Source organism: Numida meleagris, chromosome 11 (genome assembly GCF_002078875.1).
Source record: "Numida meleagris isolate 19003 breed g44 Domestic line chromosome 11, NumMel1.0, whole genome shotgun sequence".
Taxonomy (NCBI): domain Eukaryota; kingdom Metazoa; phylum Chordata; class Aves; order Galliformes; family Numididae; genus Numida; species Numida meleagris.
Window position 1 is genome coordinate 18,791,387 of NC_034419.1, and position 15,556 is coordinate 18,806,942.

At 43.8% G+C, this 15,556-nt stretch overlaps 1 long non-coding RNA gene across 2 annotated transcripts in view; it reads left to right on the top strand.

Annotated features, from left to right (window-relative positions):
• LOC110405084 overlaps positions 2,174-15,556 on the top strand; it is an 82,332-nt gene continuing 68,949 nt past the window's right edge. The window contains exons 1-3 of one of the 2 annotated variants that reach the window (XR_002442674.1): positions 2,174-2,377; positions 7,930-8,080; positions 12,325-12,546. This is a non-coding gene — a long non-coding RNA (uncharacterized LOC110405084). The remainder of the gene's footprint in view (positions 2,378-7,929; positions 8,081-12,324; positions 12,547-15,556) is intronic. The other variant, XR_002442675.1, reaches the window with a different exon arrangement.

The window sequence follows — 15,556 nt, forward strand, 5'->3', positions numbered from 1 at the left end:
CACTTAGTAGGTGTCCTGCTTTTATTCTTCATTTGTTCTTCGGCTTCAACTGAAAAATAAGTGTGACAGGACTTCGTCTTGCATTCTGTGCATGTTGTGTTTTGCACTTATACAGAACACGCGACTGTCAGACAGAAGATGTGAGCAGATATTTCATTTGGGCTAGTTCCCATTACAATCTATTATAAAACTTTGTGCTGTGTCTCTTTATTTTGTATTGCAAATGATTATTTTGGCCTGGGCTGAGGCAGTGTGCCTTTTTTCTGTTGGCAGTAGTTATTGTTGGAAGCCAAAAAATAAAGATCTGGCTCAAGAAAACTCAGATGGTTTTTCCTTTCTCTCTTGTTTCAAGACTTAGTGTCAATTTTAGCATTCTAAACAATCAGATGTGTACTTAGAGGCAGCTGGGTGGGACAACCCGGACTTTGGGTTTGCCTTATGTTATACAATTTTTCATCATTTTGTTGGGATTTGCTGAGGGAATTACTATGTGGTGGATGATAAAGGAACAATTCATGAAGAAGATGAGACGCTCCTCAAAAGAGCACAGGGCTTATGAGGGGTGGCTGAGGGAGCTGGGGTTGTTCAACCTGGAGAAGAGGAGGCTCAGGGGGGACCTTATCACTCTCTATAACTACCTGAAGGGAGGCTGTAGTGAGCTGGGGGTCGGCCTCTTCTCTCTTGTAACTAGTGACAGGATGAGGGGGAATGGCCTCAAGTTGCGCCAGGGGAGATTTAGGCTGGACATTAGGAAATACTACTTTTCTGAAAGAGTGGCCAGGCGCTGGAATGGGCTGCCCAGGGAGGTGGTGGAGTCACCCACCCTGGACGTGTTCAAGAAACGTTTAGGTGTTGTTTTGAGGGATGTGGTCTAGTGAGAACTATTGGTGATAGGAGGATGTTTGGACTGGATGATCTTGTAGGACTTTTACAGCCTTGGTGATTTTACGATTGTATGGGCTGAGTCCTACCTGTTTGCTTGGGCTAGCAGCAGTGCAGAACTAACTGCTCCACAAATAATTAGGCCCTGTTTCATTGCCATTCTTCTGCACAGAAGAAATAATCGGCCTCACGTGGGGTGTGAGAGTTGGACTTTTTTCCTTCCTTTCAATGGTCCCATGAGATTCACCTGGATGTCTCCTCAGTTTTCCTGATGATCTTTTTGACAATCAGCATTTAGCCCAAGGATGGCTTAAAGCAATTAGGAGGATAAAAAATTGCCATGTGCTGAAATGAAGATGGCTTGGGTATGCCATTGCAATGTGTATTGCAATGTATTACTTCTGCAAAGTACTCAAAATGCATCCCTGTGAGACTGTTAAACTGAGAGAATTTAACCTTGAAAAATTATGAAAACAGACATGTTAATAAAGGAAAAGTTGGCAAGAAGTAGGGAGGAGAAGGAGGACGTGGCAGTATCTCAAAGCCACAGCTGGGAAGTGCACAAAGCTTTTTCTCCTCCTTAACAGGCAGAGTGAAATAAATTGGTTTCATTAAAGGAAATCTGTTTTTTTTTTTCCATAAGAGGGCTCAAAAGGCGGAGAACAATAAAAAAGAAATGGTCAACATAATTTCTTAATGCATAACATCTAAAACTTGTTCCTCTTTACAAATAACAAACTGAAGTAACGCTCAGTTCTGCTCACAGTAAGTCTGTAAGTCACATCCTCAAAATGTTGGTGCGTGTAGTCATAAATGATCCGACTGTTTTGTGTTTAAATCGGAGCTCTCCAGTGCAGTCCAGCCTTCTAAGTTTCATACTGAACTCTTTATTTCCCAGGTTATTCCTGAGCAATGTTTACCTTCTCCTTTCTGTGACTTAGATTAGATTTCTATAAGTTACTGAAAGCATTTAACTTATATGTGGTGTTCCTTTTTCTTGCTCGAAGAATAACGTTGCCAGTGAGAAAAGAGCACAATTTGTTTTTAATGCTAAGGGTGTAAAGGAAAAAATTCCCATTTCTTCCTTGTCATATCTGCACTTTCTGTAAAGTGCTGTATGTCAGATTGACCCTGGGCTGGAATGGGGAATGCAAAGCAGTTATTAACAGTGTGGTCATCCATGTAATCATTCATCAAGAAATAAAGAAGGAAAATAAAGTACTTGGCTTAGTAGGGTTTTATAAACACACATTGCACAACTGCCCTCTGTAACTCTGCAGATAAAAGCAAGTTAAGGAAGACATCTCACAGAAGGTTTTACTACCAAGCAAGAAAACGCTGTATGGGATTACGTATGTCAAGTGAGAGCTGCATGTCTTTTCTCCAGCTCTGCCAGCAGCTGAGCTGCAAACCGCTTGGGAGGAAGAGGACAAGGGATTGCCATTAAAAACACATCGGATTGCAAGGAATCTGGAGAGTTGTCATGGGGACACAGGTTTGTGAAAACCCACAGCCATGAGCAGAATCTCCTCCGGTTCCCTGGCTGGGGATGGGGCCATTGCTCAGGCCTTCAGGGGATTACGGAACAGGAATGGGCAGCAGCCCTTGCTCTGCTTGCCCCTTCTGCAGCTCCACGCCGTGGTTAGCAGCAGTACTTGATACAATAATCACAGGTATTTGTTTCACTGTCAGCACCATGGGAACTTCTGGAGTGCTTTGTTTTAGCTCTGACAAGGCAAATCTGAATATAATTTCTCATTGGGTGTTTTCTGCGTGATCCATGCTATGTGAATTCTTTTGTGTGCTCTGGGATGATGGTACTGCTGTCGGCGTCTCCAGAGCTTACATAAAATTTAGTTCTTCCCAGAATCTCAAAGATGAAATGAAGCATTGGAGCCATGTGGATTTTAAAGCGCTGTTTCTTCTCAGGACCAACTGCAATGGAAGTGATGGAGAACGAATCTGTTAGCAGAAAAGTTTGTATTTGTGTCTGCTGCTGTGGAAGGAGATGCTGCTGGAGTTCTGCTGGACTCCTGCTGCTCTGTGGGGATGGCAATATGGGGTAGGAATGAGTTATTTTGTGCAGTTTCCCACACCAGTAATCCTCAGCATTTGAATGCAGAACTCTTCTATTGCTTTTATCAGTTCTTTTTGGAACCGAACTTGCTCACAAGAGAAAGCTGCTGCATAGGGTACTTGTATGACATTCAGTCCCACAGTGTAACCTTCTTTCCTTGCAAATGTCAGGGATGGACTTTTCAGCCCCTTCTACTTTTGCATGGAATAGCAGTTATTTGCCTTTGCTTTCTGCAGAAGAAAATGTTATAAGACTGCAGATGTCTTCAGTCCCACTGCAAAAAACAGTTGGCAAAGAGATGTCCCAGTCTGCAGCACGCCCTCTGAATGAACGGCATAGGTTGTTGCTGCAGTCCCTGTGAATGGAATTTTCTTTCTGGATTTTGAATCATTTAGATGCATGAGTTATTTTTTCCTTTTTCTTTTACATATTTTTAATTTTTGGTTAACTTTAATACTAAAAGATGAGGGAAATGTATTGAATGTGTGTAGATGTATATATCTATATCATGTGTCTTTGAATATATGGTCAATGAGTTGGATGAGCTGGGCAGAATTTATTTTGAAATTTTGGTGGATAATGCAAACTTCATTGGAAAAAAGTGCAACCCTTGAATCAGGGCCATGAAGATGAGCACTTGTAAAGGGGAAAAATACAGACAATTATTTTAGGAGCCAAGAGTTCGAAATAGGAAAAGTGTAGGTTGGGTGTGAAATGATCATGCTGTTTGAGAGCACCGAGTTATGAACTTGTATCTACTCTGTGGACAGTGGAAGGCCCCAGTGGTATGTTGGAAGAGGTTTCAGTAATAACTTTATCCCGTCAGTTTGCTCAAAGCAAAAGGTTTAAAGTCTGGAGAACCTCTGTTATTTAATTAAATATCTCTCTGTCTGTATTTCTACGTGTAAAGCAAATTTAAAAAAAAAAAAGAAAAAAAGTAACTTTAATCTTGTCCCAGAGCTCTAAATGGTTTCTAGAGCCTCTGTCTTTTAAGTGTTGTGACACTGGGGAACCAATTAAAACATAATTAACCGATCTGTTCGAATGGCTCTAACAGAGCCTTGGTGTGGGATGTGAAGCTTTGCTGAGAGCAGCTGAGATCTGAAGGAAAAGAGGAGAGGAATGTTGGGCAGATGGAGGGGACCCTGCAATGTGGTGTGGGGCAGAGCTCTCCCTCCTCTCCTCCCACCACTGGGAACACTGCAGCACAGCATCCCGCACAGGGCACTGTTTGGTGGAAGCTGCTCTTGGCTTGTTGTGTGCATCCGGAGCGATTCAGCTGCTCACTACCAAGTAGTTCCACGTGTACAGATTCCTGTATCTAGTGGTCTGAAACTTTGGGTACTACCGTTCCCATGTGGAGGTTAAAGTTCTCAAATGAGAACATCAAATGCTGGTGTAGAGTGATGAGTTCCCCTTGCCGTGTTCCCTTGCTTGGCTTCCTACAGGTCTGACTGCAGCAGTGTTCAGGCACCTGAAGAAGTACGTGGAAAAGCCAGCTTCTCCTGAACACAAGGGAAGCCGATTTGAGCGTTAAGCTTTTATGCATTTCAGGTGTTTAAGTGCTTATACTCATGGTCTGCTGGCACTGTGAGAGGTTTGCCTGCATTCATTTGCCCCGGCTGCTCCCAAGCAAACCTCCAATAATCCCAACTGCTTTGGCTGTGCAGCCCAAGCGCGGTTGTGCACTTAATTCCCAGAGCAGTTTGCTGAGTGGAGATTTGTTCTCATTCTGCTCTAGGGAGGTCTCAGTGCTCTCTCCTCTTTTTTCACCCTGTTTGGAAGCAAAAAATGTTTCATAGATAAGGTGATATGTCCCGAGCTGCTTGTGAGGAGCTCTGCAATAAGCACTGTGCTAAGCAGCCATGCTGCGACGTCGCATTGCTCACAGTGACATTATAGCAAACGTTCCCTGGCAGAGGAGCCAGGCATTCTGCCTGGAGCAATTGTCCCTGGAATCACTAAATACGAATTAAAGCTTTTATGTTTCTGCATTTATTTATTTTTTTGAAGACATTTATTTTTAATTTTTTTCTGTTACTATTTAAAATCTCAGTCCTATACACAATTATGCACGTGAAAACAAAACGGGCCCAGGACAAGAATAAAAATTACCGTGTTGAAAAAAGACTTTCAGAACTGTATGCAACAATGCCTTTTTATGGCAGATGAAGGAGGGCAAGACAAGAAACTCAGACCTCCCCCTGTTATCCGAGAGCTGATTCGGCTTTCTCAGGGCCCTGGGCTATCCAAGGGAGAACACACCCACACACCAGCATCAGCTCTGATGTGCTGTTCTGCTGCTCCTGCAGCGAGGGCAGCCCCTGTGGGCGCCGCTCCAGCTGTGGGCTGGGGCTCGAGTGCCATTCTGAAGAGGGCACAAGAAGGCTCTCACTGTAAGCAAACTGCTCCTCTGACAGCTCTTGGTCAGAGCCACAGTGCAAAAGTGCCCTCCTCGAGGTGCTCGGAACCTCCACCAGCCATAGACCGGCGATGGAGGTGGCTGTATCATTCCACAGTAAAATGGAAGGTCTTTTAAAAAAAAAGAAAAGCCTTTGATCTGGCTGAAAGCTTTGATGGTTTGAATATGTGGTGCCTCGAGAGGAGAGACTGCACTTGTCAGGGGAGAGGAATGGCTTAGGGCTGGAAACCAGCCGAGCTCTGCTGGGTAGTGACCCCATCCAGGCTCCATACTCTGGTCCTTTCGGTTTGATTCCAGCACATGCTGCTTTGCAATAGACGGGTTTCGAAAAAGACTGGAAATAGATGCAAATACACCCGAAGCAAACAAATACAAAAGCTGATGCTGCACTGAAGGCGGCTGGGGATTGAGGGGCTGTGCAGTGCTGGGCTGGGAGGAGAGGGGTGGGAAGAGAGGTCCCCCTGGCTCCTCTAGAAGGAAGGCACTGCCTGACAATGGGTGCCATGTCCCCTGCATCTCTGCATGGCCCGTCCACCGCTGTGACAAGGAGGAATGGGCCTCCCTGAGCCAGGGACGGGGCTGTCTTGGAGGAGGGTGAAAATGAAGCGAGGCAAATGGAATATTTTCAGTTGGTGTTCTTCAGTGACAGATGTATTTGTATATGTTTAAATTTGGACTTTATGTAAAAGTTATATACGCCTTTCTGTTTTTTGAAAAAAAAGAAAGCATCAAATAACTACAGTTGAAGCAAAAATAGATCCAGCATGTTTTAGGCATTTTAATTAACACTGTTTATTCCTCTTTAAAGTGCAAAAGCCCTTTTTTCTTCTTAAATAGGAGTGTAAATGACAGAGAGAATGCATCTTTTGTTGGCAGGCCAACGTAATCCTCCAGGAGTCTGAGTTTAACTGCCATGCAGATTCCACCCACTGGCGAGCCCTTCCCTTGTACAGCATCCCTTCTCCATCTGCTCCCGAGGGAGGGGACGGCACAGCACAGCGGGCTCTGCTTCACTGTGCTGCTCAGAGCTGCAGGGGAGTGGGCCTGCACTGCTCCATGATAGGTGCTCCCCTCTCACAGCAGGCAGAAGCCCTTTTCTTTTTTGACATATGAGATTTAATAGAAGCTTAAAGACAGAGCGGCAGCTACCTGCAGCTGTGGGCATGGGAGCACGGTCCTGACGGGGATTCCAGTGTTCCCCAGTGGGAGCTCCAGATGCCCATATTGGGCTGCATATGGGTGCCATCTCGGCTACATATGAACACGCAGGCTTCCATCTGCCGGCGTGGCGTGCTGCCTGGTCAGTAGAATCCCTCTGCAGTTTTGGTCTCAAATATTGGGATTTGTAAGCCTCATGTACTCTCAGAATGGGATGATTTTTTCCGAGGAATTTTTTTGGTCTGATTTCCTGCCCTGTTTTGGTTTTTCTTCTGGTTATTGCTGCACTTTCAGATGTTATCACTTCACAAGTTTAAGTTGGTGATGGGTAGACTAAGGGATTTCCTCCCACCTGTTGTTCTGTTAAGAAGAGCAGATGTTGGTAAATTCTGGGAATATAACTCTAGAATGGAATTCTTCATTTCTTTGCGTATTTCAGTTTTCTGAGAAATGAAGTAGGTGCAATTCCTAATGATCCAAGTGCTTCTACAGAAAAAGAATGCCATTAAACAACCCAGTGCCCCGAGACTACGTTGTCCTAATTGTAAATACAAACTAATTTCTCTGATGGCAATGGAAGAATTGTGCAATAATTGCAGTGGGCCAAGAGGAAATATTACTGCCAAGTGCAAAGCTATAAAATTGTCCCAAGCATTTTTTTTTTTTTTTTTTTTATTTCACGGGACCTCTTATGCTTCATTCAGGAACAGAGAAGCCGAATACCCCAAGCTAATTTCATTGCATATCCCAGGAAACAGAAATCTTATTTTTCTCTGTATGCAAAGAGCATTTCTATTACAGCAAAGAGAAATGTGTTTGGTTGGTTATTTTTCTTTTAGCTAATTCAGAAAACAGTTGTTATAATTGGACAATTGATGTAACCGCTTATGCAATTGTAGTAATTGCACATGCAAATAAGGGATGATTCTCAAAGTTACAAAACTTCTGTGAGTAGTTACAGTGTATCCTGCTGTTGTTTGGGCACTTAACTGTGTATTTTCGCACCTAGGAGTTCAATGCAGCATCCTACCTGGTTATTTATTTGGTAACAACGCCGTTACCTAAATGCAGAGTATTTTTTTACAAGGTAAGCAATAAAAATAATCAGTTCACTATAATATTCAGGGCTGAGAAAACATTATTTCTAAACTGCTGTGCATTTTATTTTATGGGGAGTGAAGGAAACCCTTGCTAAAGGTGAAACCTCATTTAAGCTCCAGTCGTTTTGCAGCAATCAAGGTACAGAGTGCTTTGCCCGCTCCCAAGGCTGAGCGAAGGGAACACACCAAGCAATTGCTCAATGCATTTTTTTAAACCTGTTGTTGCTAACGGTAAAATTCTAGTTGTAATATATATATTTTTTTCCTCCACTCTCATTATTTCTTTCCAGTTTTCTTGGGATCAAGAGGCACGGTCTGCGGACAGGTAGAATCCCCACTCGTGTGTGTGAAGCAGCATGTGCCGTGACATTGTGCAGCCACACAACAGCAGAGCTCTGAGTGCCAGCTGCTGGGAGCTGCCATGGAGCTGCCTGCACCCAGGTGAGTTTTGGAGGCTATGTAATTAATTGCTCCTTGAGCCGTTTTCTCTCCTCTCTGTCAATGTCTGGCAGAGGGCACTGACTGTGCTTGGACAGTGCCAGGCTTTCAGGGGAACTGGTAGGACCAGACCGAAGAAGAGGTACAGATATATTTATTACTTTTATTGACTTCTGCGATTCTAGGGCTGGAGTGGTTTAATGCTCCGCGTCAGCTAATCAAGGAGACTCTCTGAATTGATGAGGCAAGTAAAATCTCAGATCAGAATACTGATCAGAAATAGAACACAAAAGCTGCTCTCAGAGCCGGGCGGTGACACCTGTGGCAGCCTGAAGGGCTGACGGGTTGCAGTGTGCCGCAGGGAAGCTCTCCTGCTGCAAAGAGGGATGGCTGCAGGAAGGAGGGAATTGCCCAAGGTGCAGTGGGGCTGTGCGAGGAGCTGGGCAGCATGCATAACCCCTAGAGCATCCTTTTGATTAGTTCTGCCAAGGAGTGTGTGTGTGTGTGCACACCTGTGTGTAAGTGTGTACTACATAATGCAGTGTGCGCCTGGCCATATTTTGGTGAACATTTGATTTTTCATTTAATTGCATACCATATCTGTACTAAGAAATTATTTGTCATTAACTACAAAAATGTTACTTTGTTCTGAAACTGGTGGCTCTTTTTTTTTTTCTCTTTAGCCAGACCAGTTCTGTTCTCTGTGCAAAGATGTCACCAAGATTTACTCCATCCTCCAAATAGCATCCTACCAACCCTAGCTGTAAATCCAGTGTTGGGGTCACGTTCCACCCTGGGGACTAAATCTGGCCGTTCATACAATGACTGCAGTCCTGGGGGTTTCTGTTCCAGTTCTCAACTATTAATGTGTGAAATGTTAAAAAAAATGACCCTCATACCAGCGCTATTGCTTCCCTTGACTACAGGCAGTTAAGGGTAGAAGTATAAATTCCCTTACATATGGAAAAGCTGGAGGGCGTAAAAGTCAAGTCCCTCTAAAAGGCTTATTAGGATAAAAGAATTTAAAGTATCCCCTGGGCCAGAGGAAGACTAACTTAAAATCTATAGGCCAGATCCTCAGCAGCAGAGATCAATATAGATGCACTGAAGCGTAGAGAATGTACTTGTTTATATATATCAAGTAAACATCTGCTCCTATATTCATTAAAAATACTTAAGCTAGGAGGATACTTGGTGAGATTAAAAATATCTTATTTCCAACAACATTCTGAGAAAAAAAAAAAAAGAACCAGGAAAAAATACTTTCCCATTCATAAGTTTATGGCATCAGAAATTCACCTTTCAGAGTAAGCCATCATTTTTACTCTTCTGATGCTCTGACCACTTGGTGCCGTGGATAGCTCCATGATTGCTCCAAGGAAGAGGAGAGCCTACATTTGTTCTCACCCGTGAAGCTTTGTTCCTGGTTCAAACACCATCTTCCTAATTGTATGAAGGTTCTGGGACTCTTCTGGGACAGCATTTAAAAAAAAAAAAAAAAAGGGAGAAATTTAATTCCAAAGACTGTGCCTCCTCATAAATCGCTGTGTACACTGGGTGGTTTCTGTATCAAACAACTGTACGAGTTTTTGCTTTGAAAATGTATTAGCGCTGGGATGCTGCCAGTAGCTGGATTATCTGGGTTTTTGGCGAGATGCAGCCTGGCAAGCCTTACTTTGAAGCAGTGCTGTGCAAACAGCAGAGGTGCACAGAGCCCAGACAGGGGTGTTTGTTCGGCACAGACATGGAGATGTTTGCTGGTGCTGAGCTGCAGCAGATGGGCGCCTCTCGGTTGGGTTCCAGCCATGCTCTGCCACCATCTGGGCAGAGGACAGGCGGTGGCACTTCCATGTCCCATTTGGAGCGAGCAGCTATTTCAGCCAACAGAACTCGTGCACTCGGCCTTGCTCTCAGCACAGCACGGTTCCAGGGCTGCCCGGTGCACACGAGCTCACTGGCAGCATCCTGGCAGGCCCAGCCACAGCATCCGGGATCTGCGTGCCCGGCTGCTCTCCTGCTCCATGGCTGTGGCAGGAGCTCCCTCCACCAGCTTTGTTTTTCATATCCTCTACGTGTTCTAATTGCCCTTTCTGCATTTCAAATTCATGCAAATGAGGTGGATGCCATCTTGGAGCCGTGCAAATGGTAAAACAAGTGCTTGGGTAAAAGAGAAGTTTTTAACTGGAGAGGAATGTACAGAGCTGAGTATCACCTGGAAGTTCTCTGCTTAACCTTTGTGTGCAGGTGCAGCAGGTGCTACCACATGATGCATATTTAAGTTTTTAAAGGGGCAAGATGAGAAAATGTAGAATGGTAACAGAAATCCTTTAAAGAATGGAGATGGAGTGTTGGTAGTTATGGTCAAGTTACAGCAGAATTCAAATTATACTGTTCAAAATGCACAGAACCGCTTATAACTCAAATGAAAAAAATACACGTTTTTGCAGTAAATACAGATTTTTAAAGAAGAAGGTAATTACAGCCCTAAGATCTTCATGGCATGGAACAATTTCTGTGTAATTATTCCTTGTGTGGTATTGTAGCTCCTTCTCTGGCCTGCTGTGCTGTCCCATTTAATGCAAGGAGAGGATGCTGCTGTAAGATCTATTTGCAAAAAACCCAAAGATGATCCTTGTATTAAAACCAGTCCCCATATGGTGGCAGCCTTTTGAAAGATATGGGAAAAAAAAACCCTTCAATTTAATGCTTGTTTTAATACAGTCAGAAGAAAACATACATAATGTGGAATGGCTCCTCTTATTTCGATGGGGAAAAAATGGTAATCTGTAATTCACTTTCACAGGAACCTGTGAGAGATTGATGTAAAAGAACACTAACAACATTATTTCAAGCCCAGGCCTTGCTTCAACAGTTGACTATTTTTAGTCATTCCCAAGGGCTTAAAATAGGCACAATCTTGGATGAATAACACAGGCCCTGCTTTGATCACCCGTGCTGGTGCCTGAGGATGGGCTGCAAGGAGACTGCCAGAAAAGCTTGCTCCTCTCCCACCATTCTGCTCCCATTCAGCCACCTCCAATGTCTGGTGCTCAGCAGAGGAGCGATGGGCGCCGTGCTCCTTGCTCCCCTCTGCTGGCCGCTGCTGCGGGGAGTGTGTGCATCAGTGCTGAGAGCAGCGGGCAAAATTTATTTGAGAGATTTAAATGGTGAACTCGAAAACGCCTCTGGGATATTTGGGCTAATTCCTTTAGCTGCTCATTAGACTTTGCTTGTTCCTTCTTAAAGTGTCTGGCTGCTGAAGAGAAGCTGTTTTCTGGGCAGCTTTGCCATCACCAGATCTTCTGGCTGCTTCTAGACGGCAGGTTGGCAAACACTGCTGGGATCCAGAGAGGGTTTCCAATTTCTTTGGATGGACGTGGTACAAGGAAAGCAATTTTTCTCTTCCCTTTGTTGGTGCACAGCAATGCTGGAAGGCAGGAGGAGACCCTGGCACTGTGTGCTGTAGGAAAGTGCAGCCTTTCTGGCATCCAAGTGAAAACATAGGCTTTTGAATGCTGGTTTGGAAGTGCTGTTGTTAGATACCCTTTTGTCTTTCTTATTGCTCGGAGTAGGACTGCTGCTCTGCCCTACAATGACCTGTTTCTGCAATATTTTCTGCCCAAGTAATAATAAAACAGGAGAGAGAGGGAGAAATGTAGGCAGTGATAAATGCATTTTAGCAGCGCAGATGGTATCTGTGGCACCAGATTCCCTTTCCAAGGCCTCTTGCCCTGCAGTTTGCCCACCAGGCGTCCCACTAGGTGGGATCCCCACTCCTCTGCGCTGGCTGCTCCTACACTGCCTTGGACCCCAGCTGCTATTTCTGCTGAGCACAGGGTACCCTCCATTTCTCTGGCAAGGGACACGTTTTCCTTGTGAGCTCTCCATGCTTTGTTCATGCAAATGAAATCATTTTATTCTGACAGAGGGCTCTGAGCTGCAGCCAGCTTATTGTTTTAGAAATAAAGATATTAGTATGCAAATGACTCTGGAAGGTGTTTCTTCTCATTAGAGAATGGAGATCATTTGATAAAGGGTGCAGCGCTCTTCATCGGTAAAAAGGCTCAGCAAATTTGTCTTGTCTCAACAGCATTCTAACAACAAGACCGATCGGATAATGCAGAAAAGAAAGCACAGGAGACAAATGGTTTATGACACTCCGGTTACCTTTACTGTGCAAGGTGGGCGTGAAATTTTTTATGGTGAGACAAAAAAGATGATGGGCAATTAACTACAAACTCTTGCAGCAGGTTTATCATATGCTCGGCTCATCCATCTGTGTCTCAGTCTCCGGTGGACTCATGAGTTTCATCAAGAAAACCATTTTCAAACCAGCAGACCAAAACAGATCGTTTTCGACTCCCAGCCTCATCGAGGCTTTGCAGTAGTTTTGCCTCGTGTTTACGATTTATGGATGCAACAGAAACACAGAGCAGGCGGGAGTGGTCCAGAGATTTCCCCATTGCAGGGTATGTGCTTTCAAACGCTGCTCGTTCAGGTACCAGCTCTGCAATACTTGAATGCATGCGAATAACTTTATTTGGGTTAATTCCATTCAGTCCTTCAGGGTGAGATGTTAAACACGGTATGTAACTGCATTTAAATTCCAGCTTCTATCCTGTGATGACTGCTAGAATTGGTTCAGGGAATTAGAAGAGGAAAGATGAACTGGTGGTTAAAGCTCCAAATTGGTGTGCAAAGCACTGGGGGAACCTTTGTGCTCCTGCTGCAGACTGTGACCTTCAAGGAATCGCTGGGTCAGTGGTAGTCACCTTTATTTCCTCATCCGCTTGCGCCAAAGCAGTTAATATTTATCTATGGCCCGTCACAATATTATGCCAATGCATATCTTACTGAAGACCTTTAAGAACTGATCTTATTTACTTATACGGTAATTAGTCATGTAATCTTGCCAGATTTGGTAAAAACAAAACCAAAGGCCAAACAAGAAATAGATTTTCAGATTGCAAGGTAATTATTTTTATCCTATGAATTCTCAAGTCCCTCTTCTTTTCGATCTCTCCATCCAGCTGCATCTTCACAAGAGATCGCGCTGGGGAGGGAATCAATACAGCCAGAGCCCTGGGACTAATCCGGGGAGCTGTCACGCAGCCCTGACGTGATGTCTCTGTCGTTTCTCCCTGAAAAACATGGGAGGGTGCTAAACCTACTAACTCTAATTAGCGTTATAGAAAGTGAGGCAAAACAGAACTGCCCCAGCCTGACTGTGGCCTTTTCAGGGCAGCTGTTGATTTCAGTATAAAGGTTGTTTACTTCCAGCTTTTCTCCGCCATTCTCTCTTTTGATTATATGAGGATGAATGTTGCTTGAAGGAAACAGTCCCTAATTTTTCAGGTAGATGTAAATATCTTATTGCTTTAGAGTAATGTTAAGTGTTGACATAATGCTATCCAACCCCATGAGGCTTAAGGGGGGAAAATGCTTCCTTTATATTTCATTGCCTTTACATAATCATTCCCTTTACCTTTCATTCCCTTTACCTTTCATTCCCTCACCACTCTACGCTGCTGAAGAAAGATATAGGCCTTGTGGTCTTTCCTGACAGTCAATAAATTGGAGTTTTGTCAGGCCAAAGAGATGCCATAAAGAGGGCAGATTAAAAGAGATTAGTTCTGCCAAGTAGCCTGAAAAGAGAATTTAGTGCTGCTGTGCCCGCGGGTAGAGCCAGCACCGTGTGGTCAAGGGCAGGAAGGGCCGTGTGCTGCTCCTGTGGGGCTCAGCTCTGCTGCAATGGCACCTCCTGGGCTGGAGGGGAGGGAATGTTGGGGGGAAGAGACACTTGGGCTCAGTTTTCCATCTCTGCTACGTTTGCAAGAAGCACGCCTGTGATTTCTGCATTCCTTTCGCTCCGGTTGGTGGTTGCTATTGTTGTTGAAATTGTGTAATTGAATACAAAGGCAAAATAGTCACTTAAAATGTTTTTAGTATCCACTCTACGCAGTGGGGCTATTGCACAGTGGTGCATGTACCAGCGTTCATGTTGGTGGGGCTTCAAAACAAAAGGCAAAATCTGCACACAGAGCAGTCCTCGAAGTGCCTGCGGGGTGCCCCCAAGACCAAGGCATGGGATGTGAAGGGAGAGGAGGTGGAGAGCTGGCCAGAAGCACTGGACTAAAGTGAATTTAGTCTAAAGCATCCAGGGCTGCAGAAGGCTGTTGTGGTATCCTTAAATATTTGGATAATTAAAAAAAAAAAAAAAAATTACAAAATTCAAATTTACCTTCAGACAGGTCTGAAAACGTAGCAAGTACAGGCATCACAGGGCTTGTGTTGGCTGATGGAAAGTTGCTAATCCTGGAATTATAGGCTCAAAGTATCCCCTGCCTTCAAACAGCAGCACGGCTGAGAGCACCATGAGTATACACAGGTAGCCACTGTCAAAGAGGACCTGGCTGGAAACAGGAATAAAGCAGGGGTGTGTATTTTGGAGGGGAAGAGCTTCTACCATGGAAGCTGGAGAGGGACTGAGGGGTTTTACTGACGCTCCAGTGACCACGTGCTCAGATCCTGAAGGGCAGAGTACTGTTAGTCCTTTTCTTCAGACCAGAATGCCAAGAGCCAGGATAGAGCCATTTCGTGGCTCACAGGCAGACAGGATTTGTCTTTATTGCCCATGCTGTCCCACAGAAGGACAGCAAGACACCAGAATTCGATGGCCAAGAATGCCTCATATTGAGCACAAAAAAGAATAATGTGTCTTCATGTATAAAAAGTAGAGTTAAATGTACCCATTTAATAATTTAGCCTTGGTTTGTCACAGGTAAAATTACTTCTGATGCGTTTTTCCTGGGTTTTAACAGCAATTTCTAGTTTCCAGTATAAATGCAGACATTTACTAAGTCTGTACAATTTGTCAGTGCAAATATGACATTCCTGTTGCCACCAAGTGTTTTCTCTTAAACCCTAGGAAATACTTTTTTATGTTATTTAACAAAAGGAGATAAGGTGAGGACACGGAGTTTAAACGCTTAGAGTTAATAAAATATATATAAATGTCAGAATCTAAATAGAAATGTCAGTATCTAACTCATCATTTTAAAAATCCTCTGTATATTTCTGAAATTGCTTTGAAATATTTTAAGATAGAAGATACAAAAGGAAGAATATTGCATCCATGAAGATGATTCAATAACATACCTCTCCTTGTGATTTTATTTGCCCATGGAGGAACTATTCTACAGAGAATAGCTCATCTAAAAGCTTATTTTTTCTACTTGATAAAAAGGACATCAGTTTATTTCCAGAGATTGAATATTCTGGCCCCATTTGATTCGCTTGAGAAAATTAAATGCAAAATAAGTAGGGAGAAAAGCTCAGTCATAGTAAGATACATGACATATTTGTTTTATGCATATCTTGCCTGCTTACCAAAGCCTTCAAACAGTCCACTCAAATTTATCTTAATGTTAAAGTCGATGCTTTTTCATTCCTAAATGATTATATGTGCAAAACCGCAGA